Raw genomic sequence first — 16969 nt, forward strand, 5'->3', positions numbered from 1 at the left:
ATCGATTTTTTTTTTGGAGTTTTAAGTAAACAATTACCATTTCTGACTACTTCAGTGAGAGAACAGTGGTGGACTCTTGGTGAACATGTAGAAATTGATTGTATTCCCTTTGTGGCTGTGCAGAGGTGACACTGGGGAAGGGGCTCTGAAGCAGCACTCAACTAGCAGCCAGATGATGGGAAGTGTGGAAGTGTGGGTGAGAGGCTTTTCAGAACCTCATCTCAACCTGCTCTGTGTCATGTGTCTGACTCCTGGGATTGCCCCACTGCCTCTGCAGACTGGCTGAGCACACACACATACTCACACACACTCACCTGTTAAGAATACCTGAACTCTGTGCACTTCTGTCACTCATGTTTGTATTTCAACATGCATTTCCAATTAGTTCTCTGTTCACTAATACTAATATTACATACTTTCTTCCCTCTGCTTCTTTGGATTCACAAAATGAAAAGTAAGACTAGTATTTCTACACAAATATTGGGACATAACTGACTGCTCACACCCCAGTGTATCTCAGACTGTCTTAATTTTTGATCCAGACATTATCAACATTGGAAATTGAATCTAATATTTTATGCTGTATTTTAAATAACTTGATAATTTCAATATGACCTGGGAACAGTGGAAAGGTTTGGTACATGTGTGCCCTGTAACAATAAAATCAGAGAAATTCCCACATCCATCTCACCAAGCATTTTTCCTTTCTCTATGTTAGAGCAACCAAAATTCCCTTCCCACTGTTATGAAATGCACTGTACATGTGGTCAGCCATCACCCTCTGGACAGCAATTCAGAACACACTCTGGCATGTGGCTGTGACTTGGCATCTGCTGACCACTGCAGTCCTGCCTTTGGGTAGCACCACGCCCATTCCTGGGAGGTCAACCTTGGGTTTGCCCATGATTTCACAGGGCAGTGTTCCCATTAACCTGACTTGTGTTGTTCAGCATGGTGTCCTATAGGTTCATCCAGATTGCCACAGATGGTGGGGCCAGTAGGTTTGTATGGATAAATAATTTTCCTTCTGTTTATGTTCCCACAGTTTCTGAGCCCATCCATTTGCTCTTTGCTGTTAGGTTGCTTTCTGATCCTGTGTTGGACAGTGTCTGATGGCACTGCAGTACCTGGGAAGTATGACCTCTCCTCAGCATGCTGGTCATCTTTCATTGGGTGCATGCCTCACATTGGCATTGCTGGGTCCACAGCAGCTTCAGTTTCAACTTTCTGAAAAACTTCAACACCGTTGGCCATCACAGCTGTCCTGATTTATTTTCCATGCACCATGTACAAAGGGCCCCATTCTCTGCATCCTCACCAGTTCTTGTTTTTGGTTTAAGCTGTTCTAATGGGCAAGGCAGCACTGTGTGATGGTTTGGTCTATGTTTTCTGGAGCTTTTCCTGGAGCTGCAAATTTTCCACATGCCTGCTTGCCATTTGCAGTGCTGGGGTCCTTTAGTTGCCTGTGATCTATGGGGTCCCCTCCAAATCATCTTTACCCAGTCTGTGGGAGTTTTTTTAAGTATTTTACTTATTTTTATTATATTTCTGAGATGAGAATGAGCCACATACATCCTGGATGTCCATTCACTTTCTGAGACTCTGTGAGGTTTCCTGGTGCCCTCTGTTCTACAAGGTCCTTCAGACATTTTCACCAGCCACCATCTCTAAAGTTTGTGACTAATAATACAGGAGTCTTGCAAGTGGGAAAAGGTGTGGGAAGAAAAGTCCCAGGACAGAAGGAACAGCCTGGATTATCCTGTCTTCCCCAGATGTGGGTTTTCCTCTTGCAAACCTGTAAGAAACACAATTACATAAGATTGGTAAAAACATAATGGGCTCAAATGTACAAAAGGACACTTTTTTTTTTAAAGAGCAGAATGAACATATAATAAAGGTTAAACAGATAGTTATAACTTTTGAGCTGCAACTTACTTCTGCTCACAGTACTTTTAAAAGCAGTTCTGATCTCCATGCCCTGCCTAGAAGAGCAACCCTGGCACCTCACCGTCCCTCATGTCCTTCACATTTGTGCCCCTGCCATCCTGGCACCATTAAGCTCTGGCCATCAAATTCACCACTCACCCTTTAGAGCACCATCCTGGTCCCCCTCATGGCCATTTATGTAACCTGCACTGTCCAAACACAGCTGTACCCACAGCCCTCACTTGTGCTCTGGAAAGCACATCCCCTGGTTATTTCCTGCTCTATTTCTCCCATAAAAAAATCCTAAGGTGTGGAACATTCTCTACTACTCACTACACTATTGCCAGCAGTGTCTCATAAATGCAGGTTTGCAGTGAGCGTGAATGTAACATGATGAGTGAGTGAAGGAGGAGCTAACAACCATGGCCAAGGATTAGATAGATGAGGTCATCCTATCCACTGACACTCACTGTGGTTTCTAGCTGTGTCTAGAAAACTTACTGGTTATTTGTAGCTGAGGCATTTCAGTTTTCAAATTGTGTTGAAAATTCCCAATTTGATCAAATGTCTGACTAAACTGTTTGGCTATTTGAATCAATGTCCAGTCCTCTCTTGAACCCTGGCCTTCTGCCTTAATAACTAAACTTTCTCACTCTGAGCAGCACTTGCCAAGTGTCCACTTGTCTCATTCCATTGAAACCAAACTTTCTAGTTGCTGCAAATCCAGCTCACCAAAAATTGCCTGATGTCAATCATACAAATAATCATAACTTACTAGTGCTTGCTTCATAGACACTTTCACATGGTCTGCCACCCCACTGTGACTCTCATCAGCCCATGCATCTCTGTTTCCCAGATCAAACACAAGCCCATGGATTAAACATGACCTTCTCTGTCAACTTTATACTGGTGAGCCTCTTTCCTCATAGCTGAACCTCAGGCCTCCTCTTTACTGTCATCCCCATCACCTTCTCTGTGGCCATGACAGCCAATGGGGCTGTGATTGACTGGATTCCTGATCTATGTGGACCCCAGCTGCACATGCTTATGTATTTCCTCCTTAGCTATCTGTGCTTCATCAACATGCTTTATATCTCTACCACTGTCCCCAAGATGCTGGTGGACTACCTGGTGGGCAAGGGGACCATCTCCTTTTCTGCCCATACTGCCCAGTACTTTCTCTACCTGAGTTTGTGGAGTTCAAGTTCTTCCTGCTGGGACTCATGGCCTACAAAAGCTACATGGTCATATGTAGCCCACTGCACTACTCTGCTCATGAGTTGCTGCATTTTTGTTTCATCCTGGCCAGCTCCTGTTCTGGGGGTACTCTAGACAGTCTCCTCCTCATGCCCACCACCATGGGCCCCCCATTCTGAGTCTCCCACAAGGTTAACCATCTTTTCTGCAATGTACCCACCATGCTGAGACGGGCCTGTGGTGACAAGGCCACCTATGTAATGGTGATGTACATCTGCTGTCCCATGATGTTATTTATCCCTTTCTCCACAGTGTTCAGAACTTATGCCCAGATCTTTCTCATGGTGAATCATATAATATCAGCAGGGAGGAAGAGAAAAAAGGAAACTGTAAGGGATTTGGCCATATTGAGAAGGAAGAGCAAGCTCAGGCATCTTGGCCTGGTGTTCCTGTGTTGCTGGTGGTGTTGGTGGTGGTGGTGGTCATGGTGATGACTTCGTGTTTGAGTCGAGCGAGGATTGAGGCTTTGGCATTTTCAGATTGAGTGGATGCAGGCGATGACCGTCTGATGGATTTTTCCTGGAATGTCATCTGTATCGGATGTTTCCATGAACTTTATGAGTCTCCTCTCTGAAAACGGGCGCTGGCAGGGAGGGTATCAGGCCCGGTGCCACCTCTCTTCGTGAGAGAGGGTGGTGGGTGAGTGAGTGGGTGTCATTAATGATCCCTGAAACCTACGGGAAGACAGAGCTAGCTGAATGGGGGATTGGCTACTGCCATCTGGGTGCTCTGTGGCCGGCCTGCCTGCCCTGCCCTCCCTCTCTCCCTCACTCCCTCCCTCCCTGCCATGCCCAGGGTAGGACACTGGTGTTCTCAGAATTTTCTGCTCTGTCCGGGGATGCACGGTACGAGATGTCAGAACAGAGTAATGACTCAGATCGGGCAAAATGTTGGCCTGACTATCTAGTCAGGGCACATTCCCTTGGATCTCCATCTCCTCTTTGCAGGCAACAGAGTGGACAGTTTACAAGGTGAAGCAGTAGGACAGGCGGGCCTGGAGTGTGTAGTCTCACTGCTCCTGAGTTCTGGCCGTAAGTGTGTAACATACATACGTGTCTTTGACGTGCTCCTGGGAGGCGGTGGTGGGTGCTGTCCCTCTCTGTTGCACGAGTGAGGAGACCAAGGTGCCAGGCGTGCACTCTGCTCCTTGAGTATATCTGATGAGTGGTTTTGGGGGGAGGGAGATTGATTTTTGGTGCATTGTTGCAGAGGACACCCCATGTCCTGAAGCTATTCCTGCATTGTCCCCCACTCTGCTCTGAGTTATAACTTGTGTCTTTCAGAAGACACGGCCTCCTTACCTATATAGACACCATAAGCCACCTAAGGATAGGGTTCCATATACATATATATATATTTTTTTTCTTCTTTCTTTTTCTTTTTCTTTCCTTTCCTCTCTTTCCTTTTTGGTTTGTTTGTTTCAGTTAGGAATGTTCCTTGGCTTCAGGTGCACTGCAACCCATGAGGACACCTTCTTCACTTAACTGTCTTTGCCCCATGAGTTCAGCGAGAGCACCCTGGCTCTGATCTGACCTGACTTTGCACCTGGTACTCTGAGGGTGAAGAGTGAGGCAGGTTTGGTAATGGCAGTATTTCGGGCGAGCGGTGCTGCCAGGGTTTGAACCCAGGGCACTCTTCCTGTGAGGCCTATACATGACCCCTTTTTAGTTTTGGAGGCAGGAACTCGCTAAGTGGTGGAGGCTGGCCTCAAAGGAAATTACAAGTGATCGATCCTCTGTCCTGGGGCCGCTCTCCCTCCCTGAGTGTTTTGAGGTGGCATGTTCTGAAGTCCCTCCGTGGTGGTGAGGACCTGGTTGGGAGCCGAGCCTCCTTGGGAGAGAAAGGAGAGTTGGTTATATGTGTTTTGGTGACTCCCCAGCAGTTTCTGCTACCTGCCTGGTCCTCTCATCTACAGGCTGAGGAACAGGGATATGATTGGGGCTTTGGGGAGGGTAAGATCCTGCCATGAAGGAGCCTGCTGTGTGATGAAGGATGGACTATGACATAGAGAACCTGCATGTGTGTCCCAGGGTACCTAGGGTGCACCGTGAATAATGTAGGCCATGCTGGTGATGATTTCCAAGGCCACTTCTGCAAAGTGCTCCTCAGGATCCCTCGCATCAGAGGCCTGGCATCTTGTGGATGTGTACACGAGGGTGACACCAGGGTCCTGGGAAAAATGCCTTGCCCTTTCTTTGTTCCACCAATTCCAGTTCTCTGATTCCAGTTCTCTGGTTCCAGCTCATGCAGAGAATATCCCCAGATGTCCACTTGATATTGTATACCCTGAACACACTTGATGTCTTCGTAATGACATTATAAACTGTCCATTGTTAGATTTCAAGGAACATTGAGGGATGTCACCATCTGAAAGTGACTGAGCATTAAAAACCCTCCAGGGGAATCTCTACCCAGACTCATAAGGGGGCTTGAAGGTCCAGGTATCTTTCCTTTGAGTAGCAACTGAAAACTTTCCTCCTTTATCTAAATTTGGTTCTGGACAATTGTGATTCCTGAGTTCTTCAGGAAGACAAATCCTAAGTTTTTAAATATAAAGAGTGCTATTATGTTTTATATGTTTTATGGGGAATATAATCATTACCTTGGATGTGAGAGGAAGTTGGGAAAGATGTGTCCATTAACTAGCAATTTCCATAATTATGACCCGGCTTCCTCTGCAATTATAGGATTATTGGTCATGTGGAAACTCTTCATAGATATTAGTGGTGGGAGTTATGATTCTATCCTCTATTGCCTTCCAAAGAAATTATGAAGAGCATTTTTTTTCTTCTCTGCATCACTAGGTTTCACATTGGATATCATTAGCAAAATGAGGCAGAAATGCATAAATAGGTTTTCATAGGAAAATTAGAGGTGGCAAATAATTGAATACCATTTCCTTTTAAGAACCTGGAATCTGGGGAAAAGCATTTAGCATAAATTATTGATAGATCCAGTCAAGAAACCTGGGGACATACCACAGGCCTCTATATGGTGATTTCAGGATTTCTTCTGTTTCAAAAAAGAACTTATAGGCTGCTCTTGCTAAACTCTGTCACCCTTTGCTTGAACAAAAGCATGACAAAAGCTTGATGGATGTTGCTCCCTGCACTCTGTCTCCTTTACTCTGAGTCAGTCTGTCCTGCACTCATGGGTTGCAGAACAACAAATTCCATAGATACATTTTTTGTCATGAGAGTTGAAACTGTTCCCAGGAAATAGCAATTTTCTTATCATAGACAAGGCTCAAGCAGAACAACTGGGAAAACATCTACTAGACCACTGTTACACCAGTGGTGTTACCTGTGTATGCCTGTTGTCAACCCCACTTCTATTCCTTCTTGTCAATCCCTTCCTCTGATGACAGGGCTGAGGAGATAGATCCCCTTGTATTCACAGCAGAGCTATACCAATTCAGGCCCCTTTCCTGCCTTCACCAGTGCTCATCTCTTTGATTGGCACCTTGGTTTGGGTGGCAGAACCTGGTCAGTTGGCAAGGCTTGAGCTATGATTCCCACAATGTTCCAGGGTTCACAGATGATGGTGGATGAATCAAGCACAGCAACATTTGCTAATGTACAGAAAATGTAGTTGGGTGATGGGCAGAGTCTTCAGTCAAATGAACAATGCCTGGGAACTTTATGTTGGGCTGACTTCAGATCACTAGGAAAGAAGACCTCTCTTGACCAGTGGCACAATGTCATTGCTGCAAACCAGAAGCAGCCTTGTGGCAGCTGTCTGTCTGGAGAATTCCCTTTTTATCAATATGACTGGACTGGCTGAGTAAATGCCATGTTCCAGATGACAGCAATCCAGAAGATGTTTAGACACAATTAATAAGAAGGAAAGGAGAGACTGACCTGCAAGACCTGGGTGGCAATTTCAGGAACATTGTGAAAATTCTGTGAACTTCTGCCAATCATGTGATGTCTCTGAGGTCCAATTTTCTATTCTATTAAATTTGAGTGAAGACACATTTCACCTTCTAAGATTTTAAAGATCAAGTAAAACGATAAATGTAAAAATCCTTCATGAATACTCATTATCTAGTGTTCTTGCTGTTCTTAACAATGATTGCTCTGCATGCTCATTATATTTACTATTTTACATCTCTGCAATTTGCTTTTTCCTCCATGTCTCACACTTATAAATATGTGGTCTTAGTAATTATACTGAGGTATGGAGGGCTGGGGAGGAGCAAACCTAATATAAATATAGAGATCAAAAATAACTTCAGCTGTGAGTGGTGGCACACACATGTAATCCCAGCAACTGTGGAGGCTGAGGCATGAGAACTGCAAGTTCAAAGCCAGCCTCAGAAACTTGGTGAGGCTCTATGCAACTTAGCAAAACTCTGTCTCTAAATAAGCTATTTTTAAAAAGGTTTGGGCAATCCACATTCCCCATTTGATACCTTTGATCTCATATTCCATACTTTGGGCATGTAACAAAACCTGTATGTTCTTTTTCTCTCAGTTTATTTCATAGACTAAAATCATGTAATCTTCACATTTCCTGGAGTATGTTTCCCCAAATTTGGCAATTTCCTTTTTGCCAGGAGAAAACCATCTTTCAAGAGAAGGGCATTGCACGTGGCTCAGGCCTTTTAAAGGGAGGGAACTTGTCTTTTCTCAGTAGGTGTTCTATCATTCATCATGAGTTCTCTCCCCCAGATCCCCTAAAATGACTATGCAGTTCAGGTGAGCATGACTGAAATGATAGGAATTTATAAACTGAGCCCATCCCTCCTCTCCTCCACAGCTTGAAATCCCAAAACAATCATCCTGGCAGACCTTCCTGTTTTAGATCACTTTTTCATCACTGTGACCAAAAGACTCAACAAGAAAAATTTTAGAGGAACGAAAATTTATCTGGGGCTCACAGATTCAGAAGTCTCTATATGACTGGTTGCATTGCTTTGCACACAAGTAGTGGCAGAACATCATGGTGGAAGAGTATGATGGAGGAAAGCAGTCAGAACATGGCACCAGGATGCCTAGAGAGTTTGCCTCACCACACACAAAATATAAACCCCAACTGAACATCCCAGGAACACATGCCCTCCAGACACACCTTACCTGCCTACAGTCACAATCCATTTAATCCATAGCCATGAATTTTTCCACTGATTGACTTACAACTCCCATAACCCAATCATTTGACTTCTCAACCTTTTTCTGTTAGTTCACATATGAGTACTGGGGGACATCCCATATCTGAACCACAACACTCCCAATGTTCTTAGTCAGGATGCGGTTTCTAGTCATTCCCAGGAACTGTATAGAAGATAGTGGACCTAATCTGCAGTTATGAACTCATGTTTGAAGCTGATTAAGAAATACAAAGGTGATGATGTATTTTAGTGAACTTGTTAATATTGTAACCCTGATCTCTAAAATCTCAAATCCTTCAACCTAGAAGCCCCATGGTGAGTTACATAAAAGAAGGTACCATGTGGAATTAGCCTGATCTCTGGGTCTTGCTGTGACTCTCTTGCACACCTTGGTGAATATCATCAGCACTCAACACACATCTCTTATAAATGATGAACTGTGCCTCTGTGTACTGGCCAGTGTGGCCATCAGAAACACCGACACATGGCCCAGAAAATGAAGACTAGAAGAAAGTGTATCACAGAATGAATTTATAACACGTGTACCATCTTTGAATCTTTTACCTGGTTCCTTCTAACCTGAGTATGGATTAAGATAAAGTGGCTTCTTTCAACACAAGCACCTGAGAATTAGTAATGCTGGTCTACAATGCCTCTATGAGTCTTATTATCTTGTCAGATCTAATCCTGTGAAGTGATACTTATCCCTTTCACCTACTAGATCATTCCATAGTCTCCCCAAACCTTTGCCCTAGTTTATTTTCTATTTTTTCTCTTTGAGTGCAGAAAAAGAGACCAAGAGTTGAATGTGTCCACACTCAAATGATCCAAATAGAGGAGCCAAGATGGGAACCCAGACTTGGGTCCCAATGCTGAGGTCTGAACAAGTCCCCTGGGTGTGAGACCAAGAGTCACCATGCACAGGAATAGGAGTCAGGAACTCTGTGATCTTGTGGAAATCCCAGACACTAGCCACACTATGACCTAGTGTCATGGAGTCTCAGCCTGGCATAGTGGTCACAATGTAGAAAGCACATGTCTCCATCAGATCACAGGTTCTGAGAGTTGGGACACACATTTGAACAGGTCAGATTCCGTCAGTAATGGGTCACCCTCAACAACAGTCAAACAACTAGTGTGGCTTTAGTAGTATTTGTTGGCATCATCTGAGTGAGCCCTGGAAACACTGAAAGCCCATGACTGCACATCCTGGGAGAGTGACAAAGGAAAGCTCAGAGAATGCTCTGCTGCCACCCTGGATGTCACCTGTGATTCTCAGATGAGATGAACCTTGCAGAGGAAACTCTTTCTGCCCCTTGAAAAGGCATCACTGGTACAGACAGTTGGTGTTTCTCGTCTGGGCTGAGCCTCTCTGTGCAGTACCACTTCAATTAGAGTCTGACTGGTGCCACCATGTAAGGAAATATTTGAAAGTGTAGTAAAAATTATATGTGGAAGAGTGGAAGATCATTGTCTCTTCTGAAGAGTGTCTAATAGAATAATGAGGGAAACATTACTTTAGATCTCTTTTGAGATCATACAAAATAGTACAGTGAGTTATTTTGCAGTTATTAAAAAAATGCAAGTGTGCTCTATTAATAACTTTGGGAAATGCTCATAATGTGCTTAAGTTTAGACAACTTTCCAAATAATATCCTATGTCACTTTTGCAAATAAAATTCATGAAAATATGTGTTTTATATATTGGTTTTTTAAACACCTCGATGTTCCACTTCTCCAAAACCAGTTAGGTTTATTGCAAACTGAAACTTTCCATCCTAACATTTAGTCCACTGGATTCATATCAAATCTACCCATTCATCTCCTGTTCATTAGTCTGTGTCTGTCCATCAATTATTACCTGTACATCAACAGAGTGCAGATTAACTAAGCTGTCAATCAAATACAAATGGCTTTGTTCCTGCCATATAGTATCATCTAATCTAATCTGACCGTGGTTTGTTGTGATTCATCCTCCAGCTTCAGTTTCTTCCTCAACTTTATTTCTCATCAGTCTACAAAATATTACCCATTCCATGCATGCAGGTTATTTCCCCTATATACACCAAGATTTCTAGATTACTTACCTCCGAGGAAGGAAGGAAGGGATGAGGGATGTATAGAAGAATGGAAAGAAGAAAGAAAGGAAGGAAGGAAGGAAGGAAGGAAGGAAGGAAGGAAGGAAGACAAGCAAATGTCACTTTTATCAATTTATTGAAATTATATCAACTTGCTGAAATTTTTCATTAAGACTCAAATGATAATTCAATGAATTTTTGACATTTAGTCAATAATACTATTAGGGATTGTGTGTGTGTGTGTGTGTGTGTGTGTGTGTGTGTGTGTAAGAGGGAATCAAATAGGCCCTAATGTATATATCAGTTATTAAACTATTTAAGGTCCATTCCTGGATAATTCACTTCTGCATGACTTGGCCTACTTCCTTGGCATTGGTCATCTGCATATTCCTATTTGTGGTGATTGTTCAGTATTGTGCATATCAACACCTGTGCTTTCTGAGGGTCTTTTCAGGGTGTCTTTGCCCTCTCTTGCTTAGCTTAGGGACTTATGCATCACTCTTTAGGCTCACCTTTCTCTCTGTGTCTGAGGGGTCCCCTAGCTCTTAGCAGGGATTATGACCACTCTACAACATGCTCAGAGTTAGATGGACAAGGAACTGCCAGGGTCTACTCAAATAAGGGCTGTTTCCCACATCTTATACTTGACTGTATTTCTTTCAGAAAATCCTGAGGAACCCCATGGAGGTCTCCAGAAGCTTTCCTTACCCATTGCAAAAACCTGGTCCACCAGGGGGTGAGTGCAGGTCTAGATGAGAACTTGAGGGGTGCTCTAAGAAGTCGCAGAGAGCAGTAGGGAGCTCCACTGCCACCTGCTCCTGGCATTTCCTCCTCATCCAGAACTGTTGCCTGGACTCTGATCTGGGTCACTAAGAGTATTTGTAATATGAAGGATAATCATACTGAGTTTGTTTTATTGCTTTTGTTTGTTTTAAATGTTTTCTTGGCTATTCATAATTTTTACATATGGAGAGGACAAAAAGAATTTTTTCTTTCTTCATTTTTGTGTGACATTAAAATTAAAGAATCAGGAATTTAAAGACTTAGGAAACAAACTAGGTGGCATGTTGCTAGCACTGGGACAGAGTCTTTGCATGATGCTCTGTGGGAAAATCCCCTACATGACAGCTGCTGGCTGCAGGGCACAGAGTTTCCAGCTTAACTGGAAGGAGCAAACTCCAAGTTCTGCCTTATTCACACACTGCACATCTATAAAATGCCTGTGATCATATCCTCCCAGAAACAGTTCAGTACTTTCCAGACTTGGGAAAATAGAAAAAGATACATCAGGCAGTAAGGAGAAGTGGGATGTGCAATTCATTGTGGCAGTACTTTTAACAATCCTAATGGACACCATTAGTATGTGTTTAAATAAAAAAACTGACTATTTTCAGTTTTCTCATTGAAAACTGAAAACAGTCACTTTTTTTCATTTTTAAATTTATTTGCTCTAATTAGTTGTATATGACAGTAGAATGCATTTTTACATTTTGATAGATAAAACATAAATAGAATGTAATATATAGTTCCCATTACAATGAAATTTACAAACACAAGGTATAATTTCATTGCTCCTAATGTGTTCACAGAATTGTTCAATAATGACATAATTTAATTTTAGGCATTGACTTTTTTAGTTTTCCTGGAATTGAACCCAGAACCTCATGCATGCTAATCAAGCATTCTATCACTGAGCTACACCACAGGTCCTTGCTCTAAATTTTTGTTTTGAGAAATGGTGTGCTAAGTCACCCAGATTGAATTCAAACTTATGATCCTCCCTCTTTAATCTCCTAAGTACTTGGGATTACAGGTGTGTGTGATCATGACCAGGCATCATTAAAATATCCTTTATCAGCATCTTTCCTGGAATTTACTTATAATTTAATATTACATTATATATTTTTCATTTATTTTAATATTAATGTAACAAAATTCCTTCTGTCCAGTGTTCTACTTTCATTCCTAATAATGATTTCTATCTAGACTTATGTAGATTTTACAGCATATCTTTCACCACATCATGAAATTAAAATGGGGGAGGGAACTGGAGCCCCGCCATGGCCACAGCGGGTGCCTAGAGTTGGCGCAGGGCCCTGGAAGCTGTGGCAGCAGCGGTGCCTAAGGGGGGCGGCAGGAGTTGCGTGCTGTGCTGCGGAGATTTGGAGGCCAAGGCGCTGGGCCGCTGAGAACATCCAGTGTGCTATGGCTGCTCCACCAAGATGCGGGTGCTGTGCTAGAAGTGCTACTGCACTGTGTGCCGCGAGGAGCTGAGCTATGCCATCTTGAGAAGAAGCTTCCTGCCTTTGCCACAATCCCCATCCAGCAGCTACAGCACAAGGAGAAATATGACATGGACTTTGCAGATGGAAAGGTGTTTGCATTGTACAGGCAGCTGTTGCAGCATGAGTGCCCCCAGTGCCCCCAGTTGCTGCCCTTTGGCCTCTTCAGGGACCTGGAGCAGCCCATGCAGAAGCAGCATGAACTTTCCTCTGCAAGCTGTGCCTGGAGCACCTGAAGATCTTCAACTAGGAGCGCAAGTGCTACTCGCGCAAGGACCTGGCTCGGCACCTCATGCAAGGGGATCCTGAAGACACATCACACCGAGGACACCCGATCTGCAAGTTCTGTGATGAGCGGTATCTGAACAATGATGAGCTGCTGAATCACTTGCACCAAGACTACTACTTAAGTCACTTCTGTGACTCAAATGTGGGCCAGGACTACTACCGAGGCTAAACATACCTGAGTGAGCACTTCCCGGAGAAGTGCTGCCTGTGTGAGGAGTGCCGTTGCAGCACAGAGCAGTTCAGCCATGCCTTCAGCACTGAGATAGACCAGATAGTGCACTGGACTGCCTGCCATAGCCTCAGCCTTGCTGAGGTACGCCAGAACCACCAGATTGACCTGCAGTTCAGTTTTGCACCAGGGCACTCACATTGGAGTGAGGAGATTGTCAGTGGTGAGGACTATGAGAGGTGGACAGATACAACCCCTAGGGTCAATGGGGCTGGACCAGCAGCTGTGGACTCCAGCAGAGCCTTCAAGGAAGCTGGAGGTACAAGAGGGAAGAGGAGGACTGAGAACTGGCTGCTGCCATCTGGGCATCAGTGGCTACACAGCTAGAGGAGATTCCCAGGAGCAAGAACCAGGAGGAGGGTGGCAGGCCTAAGAAGGAAGAGGCCGCGGGCTGGGGCCCATGAGCCCCATGGACCCCGGTGCCTAACTCAACCTCAGAGTGAAGGCCCAGGCCCCAGGGAGGTTTCAGCAAATGGTCCTGTAGGCCAGGAAGACTGCCTGGGCCTGGGTCCATTGCTCCCTCCCCAAAGCACCCTTCTACCCACTCCAAAATTCAAGGATGAAGATTTCCCCAGTCTCTGTGCTTCTACTTCCTCCTGCTGCACAGTGGCAGCCCCTGGTCTTTTGGGGCTAGCGCTGGTGTACCCTGGTCCCACCAGGGGTAGAAACACCTTCTAGGAGGACTTCCCTGCTCTGGTGTCCTCTGCATCCAAGTCCAGTACCATCCTAGGAAGCCTCATCTCTGCCTAGAACAGCAGTTGCAGCAAGAAAGGGGCTCCACCCACTCCAGGGGCCCAGGCTGCTGGTGGGAGCAGCCAGACCTTCAGAAAGACTGAAAAGGGGGTCAGGGGTGGACGGAACTGTGACCTGCCCCCTGTGGAGGAGCAGGGAAGTGGCCTTGGGGCCCAGGAGTTGTGGGGCATGCCCACTGGGACAACTGCTTTTCTGCTGGGGCCAGCCTCCACCCAGACCTCCACCAAGGTTGGCAAGAAAAAGAAGGTGGGCTCTGAGAAACCTGGTACCACACTGTCCCCACCACTGCCCTCTGACCATACTCCAAAGCCCTGGGCTGAGCAGGCCCCTGAAGCCCCTGTGAGTAGTGCAGAAGGGCCAGTAGCTGTCATCAACAATGGACACACAGAAGGGCCGACCCCGGCTCAGAGCACCCCCAAAGAAACCCTGGGGCTCCCAAGGCCTCTGGAGCCTCTTCTCTTCCCCACTCCCCAGGAAGACTTCCCAGCCCTGGGACCCCTGCCCACCCAGGATGACTCCTCCCCCAGGCTTCAACACTTGTGCTCCTGAAGGGCACACCACCCCCAACCCCACTGGGCCTGGCACCTTCTGTCCTCAAGACACCCCCAAACACCAGCTTCTACAGCCTCCTCTCTAGTCACCACCCAGCCTGCATTCCCAGCCCCACCAATACCACCACCATGACCACCACCACAAAAGCACCCATGCTGGCATCCACACCATGAGCCTACTTGGTCCCGGAGAACTTTTGGGAGAGGAACCTGCAGCTCATCCAGTCTATCAAGGACTTTGTGCAGAGCAACAAGTCCTGCTTCCGCAAAGTTTAAGAGCCACTTGGGGGAGTTCAGACAGGGAATGATCTCTGCAGCCCAGTACTAAAATAGCCACCGGAACCTGCTTTGGGAGAACTTCCAGAAGATCTTCAGTGAGCTTCTGGTGCTGCTTCCTGACATGGCCAAGCAGCAGGAGCTGCTGTCTGCACACACACACTTCTGCAGCTGTGAGAAGCCAGCAGGCACCAAGTCCAAGGGGAATAAGAAGAGTGCATGGCAGCCCAGCACCCAGCAGGTGGGTCTGGACTGCTGTGTGTGCCCACCTGCCAGCAGGTGCTGGTGCAGGGTGAAGTCAGTAGCCACCAGGTGCTGCTTGCTGCCCAGACAATGACTTCCCCTCCCTTCAAGCCATTGCCAGGATTATCACACAGCTCCTGCCAAAGGAGGCCTGATCTGTCACAACTGTGTACCTCCTTTCTCCTTCCTTCCTTCCTCCTGCCAGCTGCCAGGCAGCCATGTAATGTCCTGGTAAGACTGCTGCTCAGACCTCTTGGTTGTCCAGGCCAGCCAGGGGGTCACCAGGAAGGTCCACCCTGTGTTGTCAGCATACCATCAAGCAGAAGTTCCACCCCTTGCTCAGCAGTGGGCCAGTCTTGGTTTTTATTCTTGTGCTTTTGGAAAGTGCCAGGGAGGGCAGGTCTAGGATGCCAGGACTTCTGCTTGTGGTCACAGCCAGAGACTTCGGTGGCCCAAACTGGGTCCTTATGAGACTTAGCTGAAAGCTGTGGATTCCTTGGTGCTGGAGTTGGCTGTCCAGTGTGTCATGTAAACATTTCACAATTCAAGAGTGTTGGGGAGTAAAAGCAGATAAAATTGTGCTACTTGAAGTTGAATCTTTCTATGAGATAAGCTGAATCTGGGATCTCAAGTTGCCTCTGACCTTTTATAAGACAGTTTATCTTCAAATAAATTTATTTTGCAGTGAAAAAAGAAAATTAAAATGTTTTGAATAAATAACAGAAGAACCAAATATCTCTTCTTCTTATGAAAATCTATGCAGTGCTTTGGCCTAGAATTAAATATCCTATCCTTAACCCTCTCAACCACTCCCACTCAGTAGTGGAAGAGTGTGGATTACAGATCATCCCAACAAGTTTGAGGACAGGACATTTTATGAGAGAGTGATGAAGGACCTGGGCGCTTCTCAGGGGCAGTCCTTGGTTGAGGTCACAGACTGTGGCCACTGAGGGGTTCCTCTGAGAGAGGATTGGCCTGTGTCTCCTGATGCTGAGGTGTCTCAGTGGGGAAGAGAGCTTGCATGTACACCTCTGGTGAGGAAGGAGTGAGAAGAAACAGCACACTCAGAGCAACTATAGCCCATATCCATCAACAGCAGGACAAGGTCCAGGATGCACACACAGATCTTAATCCAGGTTAAGTGAGACAGTGAGAACCATAGACCTACTTTGGTAGCCACAGACACACCCATTCATTTCCACTTATAAAGGAGTCACCAGGAAATGCCTGCCCAGTTCTGGTCAGTTGAAGGGAAGTGATGATGGAATCACTCCCCATAAGCTGCAGATAACCACACACAGAAAAGGAGGAGAGGTTCCTTTCACCATTCCTGTTTTTGACCACGGAGTTCCTCCCTGGACACAGCAACTAGACAAAGTGGGATATCCTCCCAGATATTTAAAATTGAAGGACTGGCTACTTTATGATGAGCCAGGGTCTGGGGTTGTAACTCAGTGGCAAAAAGCTAGCCTAGCATGCATGAAGCTTAGCACCACATTAAAAAAATAAACAAATAAAGTATGATGAGCCAGTCATTTATCCTGAAGTTTTACCTGTGTTTGATTACATTCAGCCTCAGGATACCAATATGGAGGCACATTTCAGTGCTCAAAGGACAGTGCAGAGAACTGAGGAAACAGAATTGCATGACATTCCCAGGTCCACGTGGGTCCAGGCTCATGTGAACCCAGGCCATCTTCACTGGTACCAAGGCCCAATGCCCTCTGCTCTGCTGGCTCTGCATTGTCTTATCTACATGAACATGGTTCCCACAGACACCATCTGCAGGTGTGTTGACAGTCCATCTTCATGATCTCCTTGAAGACTCATTCTGATTTAGGAGGCACTATTGGGCAGCCAGTGAACAATGGGATCTAAATTTAAACTCTCAATCTCAGCAGCAATACCACCTTGAACTAAGAATTTTGTATGGACAGTCTAGGAGGAATGTGAGCCATGAACCCTCCAGAAAA

At 45.5% G+C, this 16969-nt stretch overlaps 1 pseudogene; it reads left to right on the forward strand.

The window, feature by feature from the left end:
* The first annotated feature begins 951 nt into the window (after positions 1-951).
* Positions 952-15151, forward strand: LOC124973867 (E3 ubiquitin-protein ligase ZNF598-like; annotated as a pseudogene).
* The last annotated feature ends 1818 nt before the right edge of the window (positions 15152-16969 follow it).

Source organism: Sciurus carolinensis, unplaced genomic scaffold (genome assembly GCF_902686445.1).
Source record: "Sciurus carolinensis unplaced genomic scaffold, mSciCar1.2, whole genome shotgun sequence".
NCBI classification, from domain to species: Eukaryota; Metazoa; Chordata; class Mammalia; order Rodentia; family Sciuridae; genus Sciurus; species Sciurus carolinensis.